This window comes from Alligator mississippiensis, chromosome 3 (genome assembly GCF_030867095.1).
Source record: "Alligator mississippiensis isolate rAllMis1 chromosome 3, rAllMis1, whole genome shotgun sequence".
In the NCBI taxonomy this organism is placed as follows: domain Eukaryota; kingdom Metazoa; phylum Chordata; order Crocodylia; family Alligatoridae; genus Alligator; species Alligator mississippiensis.
Window position 1 is genome coordinate 303,704,572 of NC_081826.1, and position 19,939 is coordinate 303,724,510.

A 19,939-nucleotide genomic window follows, 5' to 3' on the forward strand; every position below is an offset into this window, starting at 1 on the left:
CAGGCAAGCCTTTGAGAGCTCAGTTGGTGGGTAGTGGGGCTGAATGTGTGTGGTGGGGGTTTGGAGAGGAGCTTTCTTCCTCTGAGTTTGTGCCCTTGTGTCCCCTCTTAGAGCTGATGAGGTTTTTGTTGTTTTTTTAGCTGCGTTGATCTCGGGGGAGGAGGATACAAGGGCAAGTTGTGGCCTGATGATGTAAGGTGGAGGAACAGGATGGTGAAAGGTGGGCTGGGTTAGAGTTGCAGGGGTGGGATTTGCCCTGGTGATTTTCAGGTGGGGGAGGTAATACCTAGTGTGGGACAGTGTCTGGAGCTCCATGCTTCCTGGGCAGTGATGGTGACGGAGGGGAATGTGGGCACCAAGTGTGCTCTAGAGCTGGGTGGTATAACCCTGGATTAGATTTTACCCTGGTTGTGAGTTGTTGTGTTTGTGTGAAGTCTCAGAATTGCCCTTGGCTATATAGGGTTTATCCCTGGCATCTGGGTGCAGATCTTGCCCTTGGATGTGCGGGGGTAGAGGAGCGCATGTGTGCGTCTCTGCCTCTGCCTGCCTGTTGCCGCTGCCACTGGCCTCCCTTCCGTTCTGGGAACTGCGCTTTGTTCTGTCTTTCTGGGTTTGTCACTGGTGTTCCTTCCTTGTTTGTTTGTGGCTTTTCTTCGTTTTGGTTTTTTGTTTTAACCACTCTAGCACTTCCTTTGTTCTTCCTTTGCTCTTCCTAGACCTGGAAAGAAGGCCATGTTGGCACCTAAATTGGTTCCCCCTTTGGGGAGTGGCTTGACTGCACCCTGCCTACTTTGTTTTGGGAGTGGTTTGGAGGGGAAGGTGTCTCCCCTCAGTACTATGAGATATGAATACTGTCCCATGTAGTAATTGCTTGTTGTTTTGGGGTAATGCCAATGTTTGGACCGCGAGCAAAAGAGAGCTTGAGATAGAGGAGAAGCGACGTAGAGCCGCGACCATTTAGGAAGTGGAGGAAGCGGGCGGCTGCGCACACGTGGTGACTTGCGGGTGGACTTGGGGGCAGAGCCTGTAGCGAGTAAGATGTTACTTTGAGCGGCGTGGGATTGTGTTCCAGTAGGGCAGTTGCTTGTGCTTTGCACTTGCGTGTGGCTTCAGGAGGTGCCTGTGTACCCCTGTGTGGAGAGGAAGGCAAGCAGGGATGAGACTGGGCTGGAGAAGGAGCAGCGTTATGCCAGGTTGGGCGAGTGCTGCGTCTGGGGGTGAGCCTTTTGTCCTGGCTGGATGGGTGCACCCTGGCCAGGCATGCCTTGGGGAGCTTTGAGCTCAGGGCTGGGTGCGTGGGGTGGGAATTGTACCTGTTGGTCCCTCTGTCTGTTCACTTGTGCCCCTAGGGGTGACTGCCTGTTCTGTCCCTTTGTAGGATCTTGTCTAGTGTGGAGGGAAGTGAATGCTGGTTCAGGGAGTGGAGCTGAGCAGTTGGGGAGGAACAGGGTGTTGTGAGGTGTGTTGGCATTAGATGGGTAGATCCAGTAGTAGGTAAGGAGCTTGCTTGGAGTACTCTGGGGTTGTGAAGTCTGGCAGGTATTTCTGCTTTGCCCTTTATGGGTCTTTGTGGTGAGGTTTTTCCTTTGTGCCCACAGCAGGCGCGTGCCTCTGGGATGGGGAGAGTTAGGGTTAGGATGCACGATGGCTGGTGTGGCAGTGTGATGCCGGCTGTGGTGGCTGCTGGCTCTCAGGGCAGAGGCCTTCCCCCTGCTGTCTGCCTACCCTGTGCAGTGTGTTGAGGTGTTCCCTTGGCTGCATGTGTGGGGTGTGAATTCCACCGGTGGTTCCCTTCACCCGTGTTTTGTTCTTCCACTTGGGGTGAATACCTGTTCTCTCTATTCTCTAGGTTCCTGGTGTACATGGAGGGAATGGTGAGGGGAAAGGGTAAGGGCCCCTGAGGATCAGGATGCTAAAAGATGTTTTGCGTTTGGGATAGCGGGGCTGTCTGGGTGTGGTGGGGAAGGTTCAGGCAGAGTGTTGTTGGGTTTGAGGTTTGCCTCATCTCTAGTAGTGGCTTGCTCTGGCCAGGAGTCCCTCATCTGGCTGTACATGAGGCTTGAGTATCCCTGCCTGCCTCTGGCACTAAGTGTTGTGGGTCCCTGAGCTGGGTTTGGTCCAACATTTGGGTGCTGGTGTCTGACCCTCTCTAGATTTTGCGGGGGCAGAAGTTTGGTGTGTGTCTCTGCCTAGCTGGTTGTCTTGCTACAGGCTGTCCCAGCAGTGCCAGGCATGGCTTGTCCTGTGTCCGTGTGCCTTTCTGTTTGTCGTGTTGTCTTCCAAGTCAGTGCAGTCTTTCTCTGCTCTTCCCAGAACTGGCAGGAGACCTGTGTTTGGACGTCTCAAGTGCTTCCCTTGCTTGCTATGGGAAAGCCCTGAGAGGGCTCTGCCTGCACCCTCACAGCTACGGGATGAGGTGGTTTAAAAAAACAAAAAAATAACAAAAGTTGCCCATGGAGTCCTGGCAGGAGGGGCTGCTACCTCCAGTGCCATGGGGCCTCTGAGTTGTTAACAGTGGCAAGTGTGTCTCTTTTGTCTGTCTGTGGAGGAGTCCTCTTGCCAAGGCTTCAGGACTGTGAAGCAGAGACTGGAAGAAGAGGTGAAGAGCCCCAGAGATGGCGGAGGAGAAAACGCACAGCTGTCTCCTGACTTCCCAATTTGTGTGGCGTCAGGCCCCTGGCCCTGTGGCATCACGCGGTTGGAACCTGCGGTGTGTCTGAGCTTCCTCGGAGCGGTGCGATGTCTTCGTTTCCCTGTCTGACCGTTTCTTTCACAGTTGTTCTATCATGTTTGCAGGATGTACTGTGTGTATGGTGGTTGCTGTGGTGCATTGCTTTTTGATGCGCTGTGACTATCTGGCTCTGGGCGGCCACAGGCAAGCCTTTAAGAGCTCAGCTAGCGAGTAGTGGGTCTGGATGTGTCTGCCGGGTGTTTGCAGAGGAGCTTTCCCTGTCTCTAGCTTTGTGCCGTTTCTTCTGCTCTCTGGGCTGGCTAGGTTTCTGTTCTTTTTCCAGCATAGTCTATCTTGATGGGGTGAAGGATACAGGGAGTACTGTGCCACAGTGTTGGAAGATGAAGGAACAGAATACTTAAAAGTGGGCTTGGTTAGGGAGGGGTGGTGGGGTGGTGGTGAGTGGTTTCTTCCCTGTGGTTTTTTGGGTGAGGGAGCAAACGCCTAGTGTCTGATAGTGTCTGGCGCTTCTTGTTTCCAGCAGGGTTCTGGCCTCCTGGGGTGCCCCAGAGCTGGGTGGTGTAAGCCTGGGTTGGGTTTAGCCTGTGTGTGTGTCCTGGCTCTCTTTGTACAGGCTGACAATAATCTTTGAGTATATAGGTGGTTTCAGTGTTTGCCCCTGGCATCTGGATGGAGATCTTGTCCCTGGGTGTGGTGGGGCAGAGGAGCGGGTGCCTGTCTCTCTGCCTCTGCCTGCCTGTTGCTGCTGCTGGCCTCCCTTCCGTTCTGGGAAGGGCACTTTGTTCTGTCTGTCTGGGTTTGTCACTGGTGTTTCTGTGTACTTGGATTTTGAACATCAGTGCAGCACTTGTTGTTCTTGCTTTCCTATTCCCAGAGCTGGAAGGAGGGCTGTGTTGGCAATTAAATTGGTCCCCTCCTTTGGGAGGGGTCTGAATGCACCCTATGTTGCTTGTTTGGGGCAGTTGCTTGTGCTTTGTCCTTTTGTTTGGTAGTGAACTTTCCCCATGTGCTGTCAGGAGGTTCCTGCATCCTGTGAGAGGAGACGAAGCGAAGCAGGGACAAGTGAGGGCTGCAGAAGGAGCGGCATAATGCCAGGCACGGTGAGGGCTGTCCCGAGGCTAAAGCCTTTTCTGCGGCTGAATGGGAGGCGTTGTAGCCGGGCGCCCCTCGGAGACCTTTGAGCCGGGGAGCGGGTGTGTGGTGTGGGAGTTGTACTGTGGGTTCCTTCTCCTTGGTTGTGGTCCTGGAGTGACTACCTGTTCTCTTCCTTCTAGGGTCCTGGCCCGTGTGCAGGGAAATGTATGCTGGTTCAGGGGGTGGAGTGGACTAGTGCCCATGGAGGATGAAGCAGTAGGAGTTGGCTGTTGCATGGTGTGTTGGCATTGAATGGGCACATCCTGCAGTTGGTAAATGATTGCTTGAAGCAGTGTGGGGTTGCCCAGGTCTGGCAGGTTTTTGTGCTTTGCCCTTTGTTGTTTTCTGTGCTCGTTGCGCCGAGGTTTTCCTTTGCGTCCTCGGCAGGCGCTTGCCTCCCGTGGGGAAGGGATGGCAAGCGAGGCTGCGCAAGGGGTGACGGAGCACTGCGATGCCACGTGTGGCGCGTGCCGGTTCTCTGGGCTGAGGCCTTCGCCCTGGTGTCTGCGTGCCCTCTGTGTGCCCTTTGCAGTGTGATGAGGTGCTCTGTTGGCTTGCTGTGTGTTGTGGGACTTGCTCAGTGGTTTGCTCATCCTGTGTTTAGTTCTGCTTGTTGGGCTGATCACTTGTTGTCTGTTCTCTGTACGGTCCTGGTATGTGTGGAGGAAAAGGAAGAGGGCTAAGGAGCGGAGCAGAACAGTGGTAATGGAGGAAGAGAAGCAGGATGCTGGGAGGTGGGGTGGGTTGGGGCGGGCGGTGTCTGGGTGTGGTGGGAAGGCCCTGGTCTGGCATGGTGTCTATGTTAGGTGATCCCAGTCAGAGATGCTGGAGCAGGGTGTTGCGGCATTTGAGCTTCCTCTCATCTCTTGCGGTGGCCTGCTGTGTCCAGGGGCCCCTCGTGCGGCTCTTCACGAGGCTTGAGAATGCGTGCCTGTCCCTGCCAGCAGGTTTTTTGGCTCCTTGAGCTGTGTTTGCTACAACACTTGGGTGCCGGTGTCTGGCCCTCTCCAGGTTTTGGCGGGGCAGAAGTTTGGTGCGTCTTTGCCTACCTGGCTGTCTTGGCACAGGCTCTCCCACCGGTGCTGGGACTGGCTTGTCCTCTGTCCATGTGCCTTTGTTTGTCTTGTTGTCTTGAAAGTTGTTGCAGCCTTTTTCTGTTGTTCCCAGATCTGGCAGGAGACCTGTGTTTGCACACCTAAATTGCTTCCCTTGCTATCGAAGGGAAAGTCCTGAGGGGTCTGGCTGTCCTGTGACAGCTGTTGGCCGGGGGTTGGGGCGTAGGGGATAAGTCGCGTGCGGCGTCTCGGCAGGGAGCGGCCGTTGTCCCCGGTGCCGCGAAGCCTCTGAGTTGTCGATAGTGCCAATTGCCTTTTCCTTACGTGTGTGGAGGAGCCATCTTGTGAAGGTTGCAGGCCTATGAAGCAGCCACTGGGAAGATTTCATAGACATTCGGGCTGGAAGGGACCTTGGAAGATCATCGAGTCCAGCCCCCCGCCCAAAGGGCAGGAAGTCAGCTGGGGTCATAGGATCCCAGCAAGATGAGCATCCAGTTTGCTCTTAAAGGTGTTCAGTGTAGGCACTTGAACCGCCTCCGGCGGCAGGCTATTCCAGACCTTGGGGGCTCGGACAGTAGAGAAATTCTTCCTTATGTCCAGCCCGAAACGGTCTTGTCGTAGTTTATGACCATTCGACCTAGTCGTCATCCCTTGGGGCGCGCTCTGGTGAACAAACGTTCCCCCAGATACTGGTGGTCACCCCCGATAAACTTATAGGTGGCCACCAGATCACCCCTGAGCCTGCGCTTTTCCAGGCTAAAGAGCCCCAGGGCTCTCAGCCTGTCATCATAAGGTCTGCTTCCCTGAGCTCTGATCATGCGCGTGGCTCTTCTTTGGACTCTCTCAAGCTTCTCCACATCCTTTTTGAATTGTGGAGCCCAAAACTGGACGCAGTACTCCAGCTGCGGCCTCGCCAGGGCCAAGTATAAGGGGAGAATGACGTCCCAGGATTTGCTTGAGAAGCATCTGTGGATGCAAGCCAGCGTTTTGGTTGCTTTAATAGCCGCAGCATCGCACTGCAGGCTCATGTTCATCTTGTGGTCAATGATGACCCCCAAGTCTCTTTCTTCCATAGTGCTAGCCAACGTAGCACTGTTGAGCCTATAAGGATGCTGCAGGTTTTTCTTCTCAAGGTGGAGAACCTTGCATTTATCGGCGTTGAACACCATCAGATTCTCGTCCGCCCACTTGCTGAGCCTGTCCAGGTCAGCCTGGATCGCCCGCCTGTCTTCTGGCGTGGATGCTTTGCCCCAAAGTTTGGTGTCGTCGGCGAACTTGGCCGGCCCGCTTCTGACTCCAGTGTCCGCATCGTTAATGAAGATGTTGAACAGTATGGATCCAAGGACAGAGCCTTGGGGGACCCCGCTGGTCACAGGACACCACGATGAGTGACTTCCATCAATTACTACCCTCTGGGTCCGACCACGGAGCCAATTTTCCATCGAGTGGATCCTGGAGGACCCAAGGTGACAATTGGCCAGAGGCGATCATGGGAAACCAGATCAAAGGCTTTTTTGAAGTCAAGATATGACATCAATCTCTTCTCCCTTGTCCAGGTGATAGGTCACCCGGTCGTAGAAGGAAATGAGATTGGTCAAGCAAGACCTACCCGCAACAAACCCGTGCTGGCTATCCCTTAAGACGTTGGCGTCGGCCAGTCCGTTAAGGATGGCCTCTTTAATTAACTTTTCTAAGATCTTCCCCGGGATAGAAGTCAGGCTGATGCGCCTATAGTTAGCCGGATCCACTTTCCTCCCTTTCTTGAAGATAGGCACCACATTGGCCTTCTTCCAGTCTTCGGGCACGACACCAGAGCGCCAAGAGTTGTCAAAGATCCGCGCTAGAGGCTGGGCTATGATGCTCGCCAGCTCCTCGAGTACCCTCGGGTGAAGATTGTCAGGGCCGGCTGAGTCGAAGGTATCCAGCTTTTCAAGATGTTCCTTCATGAAGTCAGCATCAATGGAGGGCAGGGGATCACGCTCACCCGGTGAAGAGACCCACAGTGGGCAGCCCTGTTATGATTTCCCGATTTGGCACGGTGCGAGGCCTCTACCTCTACTGTGTCACCTGGCTGGAGTGTGTGGTGGGTCTGAGCTCCCTTGGAGCAGCGCGATGTATTTGTCTTCCTGCTTTGTCACTTTTTCCACGCTTGTTCTTTCAGGTTTCCAGGAGGTTTTGTGCGTGTACCTGTGCAGGTGGTGTGTCCCCACTCTGTCTTCTGGCTGTGAGGATGCCTGGATAAGGAGCAGCGTGGTTGTGGCTGTGGTGAGCAGTGCCTGTTGGAGATGAGGGCTCTCCTGTGGTGGCTGTGCCCTGTGTAAGCTAGGTGGGTTTTTGATTGCCTGTGAATATCCAGTTCAGGCTGGGCAGAAGCAAGCGTTTGAGAGCTCAGGTAGTGGGTTGTGGTGCTGGAGGTTTGGAGAGGAGCTTACCTTGGCTCTGACTAGGTTGCCTTGTGTCCCCTGTTTGGGGTGATGAGGGTTTTGTTTGATTTCTAGTGGCTTTGATCTTGTGGGGGAGAAGGATGTGAGGGCATGTTGTGCTGTAGTGATGGAAGATGGGGGAACAGGGTGCTGAAAATTGGTTTGGTTTAGAGTAGCGGGGTGGAGTGGCTGGTTTGCTCTGGTGATGTTTGGCTCGGGGGTGGGGGGGGTGCCAGTCTCTGCCTGTGTGTTGCTGCTGCCACTGGCCTCCCTTCAGTTCTGGGAGCTGTACTCTGTGTTGTCTCTCTGGGTGTGTCACTGGTGTTTCTTTCTGCTTTGATGTTGAAAATCACAGCAGCACTTTTTGTTCTTCCTTTGCTCTTCCCAGAGCTGGAAGGATGGGAGTGTTTGCATGTAAATTGGTCCCCTCCTTTGGGAGGGGTTTGCTTGTACGCTCTGTGCCTTGTGTGGGGGTGGCGGCTGTGTGCTGCTTTTGGAGACTGGGGCGGGTGCATCTCTCTCCTTAGTACTGAGATGTGAATACTGTTTCGTGTAGTACTTGCTTGTTGTTTGGGGGGTGATGCAAATATCTGGACCCTGAGCGGGGAAGAGATCAGGTAGAGGTGAAGTGACCTAGTGCCACCACCATGCAGAAGGAGGTGGAAGAAGTTGGTGGCTGTGTCCCTGTCGTCATTTCTGGTTCTCCTTGAGCGAGGCCTTTGCCTGTCAGGTGGAGCTGTGTGCGTGGACAGAGCCTGCAGCAGGTAAGACGTTACTCGTAGCGGCGTGGGATTGTCTTCCGGTCAGGCAGTCGTTTGCGGTCTGCCCTTCTGTTTGGTAGTGAAGTTTCCTGTGTGCCCTCAGGCGGTGCCTGTGTCCCCTGTGTGGGGAGGATGAGGGAGGGGTGGAGAAGGAACAGCGTGATGCCCGGTGTGGCTGTTGGGGCTGAGCCCTTTCCTAGGGCTGGATGGGGCGCACCCTGGCCAGGCCTGCCTTGGAGAGCTTTGAGGTGAGGGCTGGGTGTGTGGAGTGGGAGTTCTCCCAATGGGTCCTGTCTTGTGTTTGGTTGTGTCTCCTGGGGTTACGGTCTGTTCTGTGCCTTGTAGGGTTGTGGCTTGTGTGGATGCAAGCGAATGCTGGTTCAGGGAGTGGAGCCAAGCTATGCCCGTGGAGGTTGAAGCAGGCAGAGGTGTGTTGGCAGTTTGTGTGGGAGGCCTTTGCTTGTGAGTTGTGTGTGAGGCCCCTGTGTGGGATGGTGTCTGAAGCTTCGTGCTTGCCGGTCAGTTTGTCTAGTATGCGGGGCAGGCACCTTGGGGGTCTGAGCTGTGATTTTGGTGCTGGTGGGTCCAGCCGGGGTGTTGTGTCTTGCTGTGCTTGAGGAAAGCCTCTGTCTTTGTGTAGGGAGTTTTTGGACTTGTAGCGGATTAACTTTTGACACGTGGGTGTCGATTTTTGCCCCTACATAGATTTTGCTAAGGTAGAGGATTGGGTCCGTCTCTGCCTGGATGTTGCTATTGCCACAGGCTCCCCTTCGGTGCTGGGAACAATGTTTGCTGCTTGCGTGTCTGCACGCGTGTGTCTGTCCTGTTACGTTTGTTACTGAAATCACCGGGGTGTTTTGTTTAGTCCTTCCCAGAAGTGAAGGCGGGAGGGCTGCGTTGGCAGGTGCAAACAGAATCCCCTGCTAGGAAGGGGGAATCCCAGAGAAGGGTCTGTCTGCGCCCTGTCTGCGCTGCGGGGCAAAGCAGGCTGGTGTCGGAGCCCTGGGCGGGAGGGCCGCGGGTGCTAGTAGTGAGGTGCGTGCGTTGCATCGATGGCAGTAACGGCTTCTCTGTTGCGGGCGGAGGGTTTGTTTGGTGTTTGTCCTGAGGTTTCTGAGGATGATGATGTGCACCAGACTGTGGGAAGAGGGTGAAGCGTCCCAGAGGTGCTGGAGGAGGTGCAGTCAGTCCCTGGTTGCCTGGTTTGAGGCCTCTGGCTTTGTGGTGTCTCTTGGCTGGATCCCTATGCATCTGTGGTCCCTGTGGTAGGTGGGCGAGTGCTTACTTGGAGCAGCGTGGGACTTCTCTCCAATCTGCCAGTTGCCTCCATGTTTTTGTTCTTGTGTTTTGGTGAAGATTTTCTGTATCTTGCAGGTTTCTTTTTTTCTCCAGCCCAGTCCTGGGTGTTGGGCATTGACTAGGTAGGGTAGACGGCTGGAGATCGATCTGGATGTTTCTGACTGGTGAGTACTGGGTGTCAGAGAAAAGGTCCTTCTTGTGGTGGTGTCTCCAGCATATGCTGTGGCTGCTGTGCTGTGGTCCCAGCAGAGGCAAGCCTTGGAGAGCTCAGAGGTGTGGACCAGGGGATGGGATTGCATTGTGTAGCTTTGTGCCTTTGCTTCTGTTGTTGGACTCCCTGGCTGTTGAATGTATTTCTGTTTGCAGGGTCCTGGTCCTTGGAGAGAAGTTTGAGCAGAGAAGGGTGGAAGATGGAGGCAGAGAGGATGGTGCAAGGTGTGTTTGTTCTGGAAGGGGGGTGGGGTGGGGTGACAAGTCCCTGGTGTACTGAGCTTCACGCTCCTGGGCCAGCGATGCTCCGGCAGGAGGTTGTGGCACCATGGGTGGCCCCTCTCTGTACCGGTGCAAGGCTGTGCTGGTGTACCTGGGAGTCCCGCAATTGCCTCGGTGTAAAGAATGGGAATCGTTCCCCTCCATTGTGGGCGATTTCTGGTCCTTTGAGCAGGGTTTGCTTCTGGCATGGGTGCAGATCTTGACTCTGTCTAGGCTCTAGCAGGGCAGAGGATTGGGTGTTTGCCTTGCTGATGCCATTACCACAGCTTCCTGCTTCAGTTCTGGGAATTGTCTGGGGGTATCACGGATGGCTTGGAGTCAACATCACTGCACTATTTCTGTCTCTGTCTCTTTTGTCCTTTTCTTTGCTCTTCCCAGAAGTGAAGGGGGAGGCCTGTGTGCGCACATGTAAATGGCCTCCCTTAGTTGGGAGGGGAGAGCTGTGAGACAGGTCTTGCTGCATCCTGTCAGCTTTGTGGGAGCTAAGTAGGGTGGTTTTGGGTGGAAGGGGCCCCTGCCGCCAGTGCTGTGAGGCCTGTGAGTTGTGCTGTTTTGTGGTAATTGCTGCTTTATCTGCAGCAGGGGGTCTTTTTACCAAGACTTTTGGGGCCGGGAGGAGAAGTGGAGATTGGGCAGAAGAAGAGAAGACACCTTGAAGTCATGAACCATGGAGCTGCCTGTCATTGGTGCGTGGAGCATGTGATGGGTGAGAGCTTGCTTTGGGGGAAGCTGTTGCTGCCTGGTTTTGCCTTGGCACATTTTGGTGAGGTTTTACTTGTGCATGTTCACAGGTGCTTGTGCTGTAGCTCTGTCGTGAGGAGCAGGGCAGGGGCAGTGACATGCTGAGGGCTGGAGAAGGAGCACCACAAAGATGGCTGTGGTGAGCAGTAGATGTTGGTGATGAGGATGTGTTCTCTGTGGTGGCCGTGTCCTGCAAACGGTCTGGTTGCTGTGAAGTAGATGTTTCCTCGGGTTGGATGTTGAACACCCTGCCCAGGCAGGCCGGAGGGAAGCCTTTGTGAGGTCTGAGTCTGTGGGTGAGGTGGGTTGGCTGCATCTGCCTGGGGCTTGGGGAGGACCTTCCGCCTACGTTTTGCTTTGCACCTATTTGTCATCCGTGTTTTGGGCTGACAAGGCACGTGTGGTTTTTCCCCTGTCCCAGAGGCCTTGGTCAGGCGTGAAGTATGTGAGCCAGGAGAGTGGTACAGCACACACGCAGGATGGAGGTAGAAAAGGGATGGGGGAGTGGTTTGTGGGGAGGGGGTCGGGTGGTGGCTGTATGTTGTTTGGGGGCGGTGTGGGTGGGGTAGGACGGCCCTGGTTTGCGATAGCCTCCTGAGCTTTTTGCTTCCAGGGCAACGAGTCGAGCGGGGGGCTTTTTTGGCCAGGGCTGCTGTGAAATCTGGTGTAGGGCTGGGCCAGCCGGTCCGAGTCTGTCGGAGTCCACGTATAGGAGAAACGACGGATGTCTAAGGAGCTTGTGGGGCGTTTGATCCGGGCTCATCCCTGGCACTTGGGGTGCAGGCCTGGCCCCTCTCTGGGGTGTGTTGAGGGTGAGCTCTGGGTTTGCGTTCATGCCCCTGACTTGCTGTTGCTACAGGCCTCCCTTCAGTCTTGGGAACAGCGCTATGTCCTGTGTGCCTGGGGGTGTCACTGGTGTCTCTCTCTTTCTACGTCTTTGCAAAATGTCTGCAGCACTTGTTCTTTTTCTGCTCTTGTCAGGACTGGAGGGAAGGCTGTGGTGGGTTTTTTCCTGCCACCTAAAATGGTTTCCACCTCGGGGAGGGGTCTGACTGCACCCTGTGTGCCCTGTTTAGGCTGGGTGGGGGTATCGCCTTTGAATTCTCGGGGGTTGCTTTTGCCCTCAGGGCTGTGAGTCCCGTGTGCCGCGTGACTTTTCCTAATTTATTTTTGTTTTGGTGACATGTACGGGAGTCATCTGGCTGAGGCTCGAGGCTCCTAAGTGGGCATCGGGAAGAAGAGGTGGAGATATAGCGCCTGTGACCTGAGGAAGCTGGTGAAAGAAACGGATGTCGGCGCATTCGCTTTGCTGTTGCCCGGTGTGAGACTTCTGCCCGTGTGGTGGCCCTGGGCTGGAAGCCTTGCTGCGTGAAGCCTGCGATAGGTGAGATCTGAATCGGAGCGGTGTGAGACATTTGGTCCGTGGAAGTTGGGAGGTGGATTTGAGCGGGCTTGGGGGGAGCATCTCTTGGCCTCCCTCGGTGGTGCTGGTGACGGTCCTGTAGAGGGAAGGGTTGTGGGCTCCTGCCGTTGGTCACAGGGTGTATTTAGGGTTGTCAGACTGTGCTTGCCTGTGGCACTTGGGTGTTGGTCTTGCACTTCTAGGTTGTTTTGGGCCAGACGATTGGGTTTGTGTTGGCGTGCCTGTTGCTGTTGCGAGAGGGCCTTCGCAGTGCTGGGAATGGTTTGTCTGGTTTCTGCCTGTCTCATCTTTGTTCACTGTGCCTGAATTCACTGTTGCCTGTCTTTGCTCTTTGCCGGACTGAAAGGAGGGGACTTTTCTGTAGTGCTGAAGTTCTGCCCTCTTAATTGGGGGGGAAGTTCAGAGGGGTCTTAATGCTTCGTGTCTCCTTGGTGGGCATGTGGGGTGCTGTGTGCGCCCTACGTAGGGGGTGGGGGGGTGCTGTAGTCTCAGTGCTCTGCAAGTGTTAATAGATGTATTATTGTTTTGGGGATGGGAGGGTGCAGCTGTGTGTTGCTTTGCTGGCTCCTGTGGTGTGGGGTGAGGTGTTGGGTTCACGGTGAAGAGCCCCAGACCTGGTGCCATGGCCATGTTGGAGGAATCGGGAGGTTACTTGGAGTCGCCTTGCATGGAGTCCTGTGGCTGTGCCAGTCAGAGCTGGGAGACTTGTGGTGTGAGCTGTGTGGGGCATTGTTCCTGTTTTGCGGGGAGCTTTTTCCATGGGCATTTTTGTTGGTGTGGGGGGGCGGGGTTTTCTTCTGTTTTGATGTGTCTAGCTTTGCATTTGTATTTGAGGGGTTTTCTTTTTTTTCCCCTCTGTCTGTAGATGTTGGATTGCTGCTCCCTGTGTGTTGAGGAGGATGGGCTGCAATGACTGGAGGCCTGGAAAAGGAGCCGTGTGGCCAGGTATGGCGTGCATTTGACTCTCGGGGCTGGAGCCTCTCGGTAGCGGCTGCGTGGCGGAGCCTGCAGTTGCCTTGTCGAGGCGGCTTCCTGGCTGCAAGTGGAACAAATTGCCAGAGCCCAGCGGCTGGTGGTGTTGGGATGCGTGGTGTGTGTAGTGCTTGCCTTGCTTCCCTTGTGCTGAAAGTGTGTTCTGTGTTCTTGCCAGGGTCCTGGCCTGCATGGAGGGAAGTAGGTGAGAGGACTGCATCGTGGAAGAGCCGTGGGACAGTGTTGGATGACAGACACGGACCGGCCGGATGTTGCCCGCTACGTTGGAATGTCCCTTCTGTATTGGGATTCTGCGTGGGGGTGTGGGGTGGGTTTGGGAGTGTCCTCAGCTTTATGATCCTGGAGCCAGGGGTTTGCAAGTAGTATGTTTGGGTCAGTTTGTCTGTGCTGTGGGTGGACCTAGGGTGACCAGAGGTGAAATCCATTCCTGTGACCCTGTAGTTGGACCAGCACCCAGACACTTGCAGGAACCGCTGGGCAAGCAGGCCCAGAGCTTTCAACTGTTGAGCACGGCAATGCTGGAGCCAGCTAGCATGGAAGCAGAAGGGCCGGCCGGGCGCGGGGCCCGGGCTGCCTCTGTGGCTTCTGTGCTAGTGAGGTTGAGAATTGCAGTGCTGGGGGGTTGGAGGTTTTGGACCTGCTTGTGCAGGGTTCTTGTTGGTGTTGGGGTGCTGGTTCTGCTGGGTCAGAGCAATGGGTTTTATTCTGCCTGACTGCCATGTTTACCGTGTCCTGCAGGGCTGGGAGCCTGTCATAGCAGTGTGTGTTTGGCTGGGGCGGGGTGGTTGTCTGGTTTGGTCCCTGAGCAGTGTGGTGAGCATGTTTGTTATTACCCTGAAATAAAATAGTTTTCTGATAGCCTACTGTTAGGCTAACAATAATTTAGATTATTAAGAAGTATTAGCTTTGCAGTTGAATACAAGGCATGACCTGTGGCCTAGCAATGCCGCTGACCACAAGGCAGAATGATAGCTAAGCCTTTGCTTATGTTAAGTAATCATTTTAACTGTGTTGACTATTTTCTGAGTAAAATGCAGCAAGTGAATCTGTCTGTGTGCTGTAAACCAGATACAGCAAGGAACAAGGTAAGAGGAAGAAGGCATTGTTCTAAGTACAGTGATCGTGTCCTTAAGAAGTATCTAGTACTGTGCAAGTTTTTGCTAACATCATAATGTTACTGTTATTTAGGTTAGAAAATATTGTTGGAAAATCAATGTGACCTTTGTATGACCTTTGGTCAATGCTGGCTGATGCAACCTTGCAGTAAGATTGCCATGATCTGTCAATATAGGCGGGCAGACAAGGTGATTGGGCCCAACCGTGCGGGGTGAGCAAAGCCAAGCCATCTTGGTGATTTCCTCTGAGTTTTGCGCATGCGTTATGAAGGAGCTTATGGAACCAGAGTTTATAAATCTATGTGTTGAGTTGCAGTCGGGGGGTCTCTCTGCCCTTACGAGGACAGGGGACCTTTGGTCGAATAAACTGAAAAGACCACACCCTCATCTCTTGCTTATTGGAGTCTCAGCTGGGAAACGAGCTCTGTTCGGGTTAAGAGAGTCTGCAGGTGTTCCCTTACCAGATTGGGAGCCTGGTCAGACAATTTCTCTCACAATTTGGCGAGCCAGCCAGGAGCACCCAGCTCGTCGCGTTGCCGCTGCCGCCTAAACCCAACCTCCGGCCGGCCGTAACAGAGGTGAGTTCACCACGGGAGTCTTGGGTTAAGGCTGCAGACACGGCGGGACGATAAGGTGACTCCTTCAATTTTACTGGCATGGTGTGGTCTTTTATATGTTGTGTATGTCTTGTCTAACGTGTTATAGGCCAGTCTGTTCTCCGGATCCTCAAACCTGGGCACACAGGCAATTTTAGTTAATTGCCCGTTCGACTCTTTTGAGCCGATAAATCTGTGTGGCGCGTTTTATGTCTCCATTCGTGCACTGAGGAACCGTCTCTGTTTCTGACCTTTTAACTGGATAAGTCCTCCAACCTGTTTGAGGCATCTTAGAGGCCTGCCTTTCCAGGTTGGTTAGGTCTAGGGCAGCCAAGAAAGCAGGGTTTTTGGGGAGCTTAATAGTATATCAGGTTATCTGGGAAAGGGATGTCCGCCAAGAATGACGATGGGACAGAAACAGTCAATTCTGGCTAGTAGTCCTCTTGGAGAATTGTTAAGCAACTGGAATAAGTTATCTGGACATGGCCAATTGAGTAAGAAGCGCGCTATAGCCTTATGTACTAGTGTCTGGCCCGGCTACACTTATAAAAACCCTGAACTTCAGTGGCCAGTGTTGGGATCCCTCAGTGTAGATAAATGAAGGTACCTCAGGGGGTTCCTAGAGGAACCCCATCCCCGACTAATGGATTATTGGTATCTCTGGTGTGATTCGATGGATTTAATTCTGCAGAGGAAAAAAAAAACTGATTACTTCTGGCCGCTCAACAACGTCTGTGGTGTCTTCTCCCCCTTATTCTCCCGCTATGCCACCATTGGTGACTAGGGGACCAGCCATAATAAACCCGGCCGCTTAGGCCGTGGCCCTTCCGGCACCTTTTACCCCTCCATCAGGCTCCTCTCCTCCCGTAACAGGAGTGTCAGGGTCTGTACCTGCCTCCTCGGAGCCTACTTTCAGTCCCATAGCAGGACATACTAGGTAGCGTTTGAATCAGGTCATACACCTGCTGTTGTACACATGTAATGACATCTGCACACCCCCATCACACATGCAGTCACGCCTGTTCAGAGTCCCTTACAGACACGCGCCTGCACAGAACCCCAAAACACACTGCGACATACACATGTGCCCCAACAGGTGTCCGTGACACACTTGCACACAAATGTGCATCCTCGCACACATGCATGTGCACAGTCTCACACACGCACCCAGAGCCCAGGTGCTTGTGACACGTGCATGCTCACACACACATGGAACTCAGGTGTCTGACACACATGCATATGTGCTCTCGCGGACACAGTCTAGCACACATGTACAGAACCCAAGTGTCTGTGGCACACAGGCAAGTACCCTGACATATTCACATTCACACACACACAAGCCCACATGGGTAGATATGAATCAACCTGCCCCCAATGATGTGTGCAATTATTGTAAACAATTGGGGCATTGGAGACGAGAACGCCCAAACTGCCCTAAGGGACTTCCCCCTTATGGAGGAAGAAAGGGGGGAACCCAGGGAAACAACCGGGCTGCCAGCACCGATCCTACAGATCCCTGGGTCCAGAGTTTGCAAGAAGATATAGATGACTCCCAGTGAAATAAGGGGGCGGCTCTTCCACACGATGTATTTAGGGGAATCTTCCTCTTTTGAGTATACCTGCGCCCCTTCATCCCCTTATGTACCACTTCAAATAGCAGGAAAATTTATAAATGTCTTATAGATAGAGGAGCAGATCTGTCCTCACTGGGAGAATCTCCAGAAAGGGCGGGAATTGCAGTCTCAGGATCTGAAAAGATTATGAGAGTAATTGGAAAATCTATGCAAGTGCCCCGTGGCACTGAAACACAAGTGCAGATAGGACCCTTGACCACTATTCATGCTTTCCTATTAGCTGAAGGAACTGTAGTGCACCTCCTTGGAAGAAATCTACTCTATAAACTACAGACCAGAAACCCTTCACCCTACTTACTCATGAGAATCAAGGCGTTGCTTCAGGTGTCTTAACTCAGCCATGGGGAGTTTCTAATCGTCCCATAGCATACTATTCTGCTCAGTTAGATCCTGTAGCAAGGGCAGCAATTCTCTGTCTTAGAGCAGTTGCTGCTGCCGCTGTGCTAGTTCAAAAGGCTCAAGATTTAGTGTTAGGACACTCTCTTGTGGTTGAAATATCTCATTCAGTGGAAGCTCTCCTACTACAGCACAACCTCTGCCAGCAGGGACCAACGCCCAGGCCGCTGAGCTAGCGGCACTCTGATGAGCATGCAAATTGGCCACAGCCTCCAGGGTCACTATCTATACTGACTCTAAATATGCTTTTGGTATCTGTCATGCGCTAGGACAGTCCTGGTGACAAAGAGGTTTTATCACGTCCTCTGATGCTGTAATCAGCAATGCCACGGAAGTCCAAGAACTGCTAGAGGCTGTCGTGTTACCAGGTGATATAGCGGTAATGCACGGTCCCAGACATTCCAGAGAAGATACTGACATCGCTAAAGGAAAGCATCTTGCAGATGCTGTAGCTAGAGCCGCTGCACTACAAACTAAAGGAAGTCTCCTTGCATCTCAAGTTGTTCTTCCACCCTTGTCTGTTATTTATGACAAAGTCCCAGCGGATGAAGTATCTATATGGGTCCAAAAGTGGGAAGCTGCGCAAGGAAAGGATGGAGTGTGACGTGTGCCAGACGGTAGACCAATTGCTCCTCGCACCTTGCTCCGAAGTCTGGCTCAGGATGCCCACAGATGCTGTCAGTTGGGAAAAGGAGAAATAGCAGAACAGGTCCTCTCCACCTGGTTTGCTCCAGGTATACATCTAGAAGCTGCCCGAATAACTCTGCAATGTTCAGAGTGCAGAGCCTTCAACAAATACAGAGGACACACAAAATTACAAGGGGCCCGACCGTGGGCCTATTTACCCTTTGAAAAACGACATGGATTTGCTCAAAGCTGTAAATTTCAAGCACTGCCTAGTAGCGGTAGATCAAGTAACAGGATGGCCAGAAGCTTTCCCCACTCGAGAAGCGGATTCAGTAGCAGTAGCCAAACCCGTATTAAAAGAAATCATCCCACATTTCGGCATTCCAGGAGGAATAAACTCTGACTGGGGAACTCACTTTACAGAAACTGTTTTAAAAGAAGTTTACAGAGTTTTTGGAATAATAACATACTTGCACGCACCCTATCGCCCTCTGTCCTCGGGTCAGGTAGAGAGTATGAATCAGAGTATAAAATCCCTTTTAGGAAAGATCTGCTCCTAAACCAAATTGAAATGGTCAGATGCTTTACCAAGGGTGCTGTTCGCTATAAGAACAAAACCCAAATGGCCTCTCAACCTTGTCCCCCTACGAGTTGTTGTTTGGTCACGCTCCTGTTATATAAGAGATGGGAAAATCTGCATGTTAGCTTACTCGGCGGAGATGAAGCTTTAATTAGTTATGTTTTATCCTTACAGGAGTCTCTCTAGTGTTTACACAGGTCAGCTGCTTTGGTTCAGCTGGTACCGCTGGACTGTAACCTTCACTCCTATCAATCAGGACGCTGAGTTTGGGTAAAACAGCATCGGTGAAAAACCGCCTCGGCCCAAGTCTGGGCAGGTCCGTACCAAGTTCTTCTTACTATACACGCTGCTGTGAAAATCGCCGAGAAAGAGGGCCGGATTCATCGCGGTCGCCTCAAACCTGGTATCGGCAAGTAATGACCGGTCAGCTGCTGTTCCGCCTTTATGGCTAGAAAGAATCGGAGAATCGTGGACCGTTTAGACTCCTTAATAGAAATGATACGTGTATTAAGCTTGCTTTGTATTATCTTTCTTGTTATACTTTGTGTTTGTATTTCACTGTGGATGCAGGGAAGGTTATAAGTTAATAATGGCATTTCACCGGGCTATCCTAACAGGATTATTGCTCTTGATGCATAAAACACCATGGCTATTTATGGGAAAGCGATACAGAACAGGAAGACCAGTGGAAAGATAATACTTACCTGATTTCTACTATAGCTATAGCACAGGCCCTAAAATTTGTCTAATGGTTGGATATGTGGTACACAGCCTCCTTCTACTAACTTTCCACCCTATCCTTTAATCTCTTGGGAAGGGTTTTTTTCTAATCCAGAGTGGGTTGATACGGATAGAGCTGGAATAAGTACCTGGCAGGACAATCCTTATTTTAAAGAGAGAGTACTTTCAGACATCATGTTATCTGCCCAGGTGTGTTGGGAAAAAAGTTAGTGTTATCTTACACATTGCAATCTGTTATCCTGTACTCCGCTGTACCATCTTCTTCCCTCTGGCCCCCCCCCCCGCCTTATCTTATCTGACTTCTAGCTGCAGCTGGTACCCAGTACACAGACTTAATTTCTGCTTTTTTCTAACAAAATGGTTAGGGCACTTGACATAAGAAAATAGTTGGCTTAGAGATCATTCTGTCTTGTGGTCAGGAAAACTGCTAGGCCACAGGTCATGCCTAGTGTTTAGCTACGAAGCTAATACTATGTAATAATCTAAATTACCCTGAAATTAAATAGTTTTCTATAGTATACTGTTCACAAGAAAGACAAACTTGCCCATCACTCTGACTGTGAGGTGGAAGAGGTGCCAGGAGGATGTGTGGGGTCTGAGTTGTGCCTTGGTGTGTGCTTAGTTGGGTGAGAGGGGTGCGAAGCTGCCTGGGTGTGGTGGGATCGTGCTCTGCTCCCTTGCTTGTTTGCTTTGTTTGGTGATGTTTGTGTGTGTCCTTGTGTTGTTTGTTGTGAGGCTAGCAATGTTTTCTTCCTGGTGGTTTGTTTTGTACATGGCTGTTTGCTCACCTCCTGTCTACTGAGCTTTTTGTATGTAACATGTAGAGGAACTTGTGGGCCAGCCTGGAAAAATAAAATAAAGGAGAAATGGTTTTGGCACCTGCTGCATTGAGTTTATTTACTTTTTGTATTTATTACTTTTCTCGTGGGGGGCAGGGGCAGGGCTGGGTGCTCGTGTCCTGTGCGCGGCCAGGGGGGTCGCACGGGTCCGGGCAGGGGCGATCCCCGTGGCTGGGCCCTGGGTCCTCGAGGGGGGGGAGGGGTCGTGGGCCGAAGCGGGCCCTGTGGCCGAGGGCGGAGGCTGTGTTGCCGGTGCTCGCCCCGGTCCATCCCGGCTGCTCCCTCCCCCCCGTCCGGGTTTTCCGGGCGCTGCGAGAAGAGCGCGGATTCCTGCGCATGGCTGCATGGGGCTGGGGGGGGGGGTGTCACGTGACTCGGCCACGTGCAAGCGGGCGGCG

The 19,939-nt window shown here is 52.9% G+C and overlaps 1 long non-coding RNA gene across 32 annotated transcripts in view; it reads left to right on the forward strand.

Moving 5' to 3' along the window:
- The window catches only part of LOC132249688 (uncharacterized), a 49,969-nt gene extending 30,389 nt beyond the window's left edge, over positions 1-19,580 (forward strand). For 21 of the 32 annotated variants that reach the window (XR_009461232.1, XR_009461230.1, XR_009461233.1 and 18 more), the window contains 5 exons: positions 2,549-8,068; positions 9,175-9,528; positions 9,731-10,542; positions 10,648-10,736; positions 11,019-11,096. This is a non-coding gene — a long non-coding RNA (uncharacterized LOC132249688). Of the gene's footprint in view, positions 1-2,548; positions 8,069-9,174; positions 9,638-9,730; positions 10,543-10,647; positions 10,737-11,018; positions 11,097-12,885; positions 12,966-13,170 lie in introns of those variants that run through there. The other 11 variants (XR_009461246.1, XR_009461226.1, XR_009461236.1 and 8 more) reach the window with 11 other exon arrangements.
- The last annotated feature ends 359 nt before the right edge of the window (positions 19,581-19,939 follow it).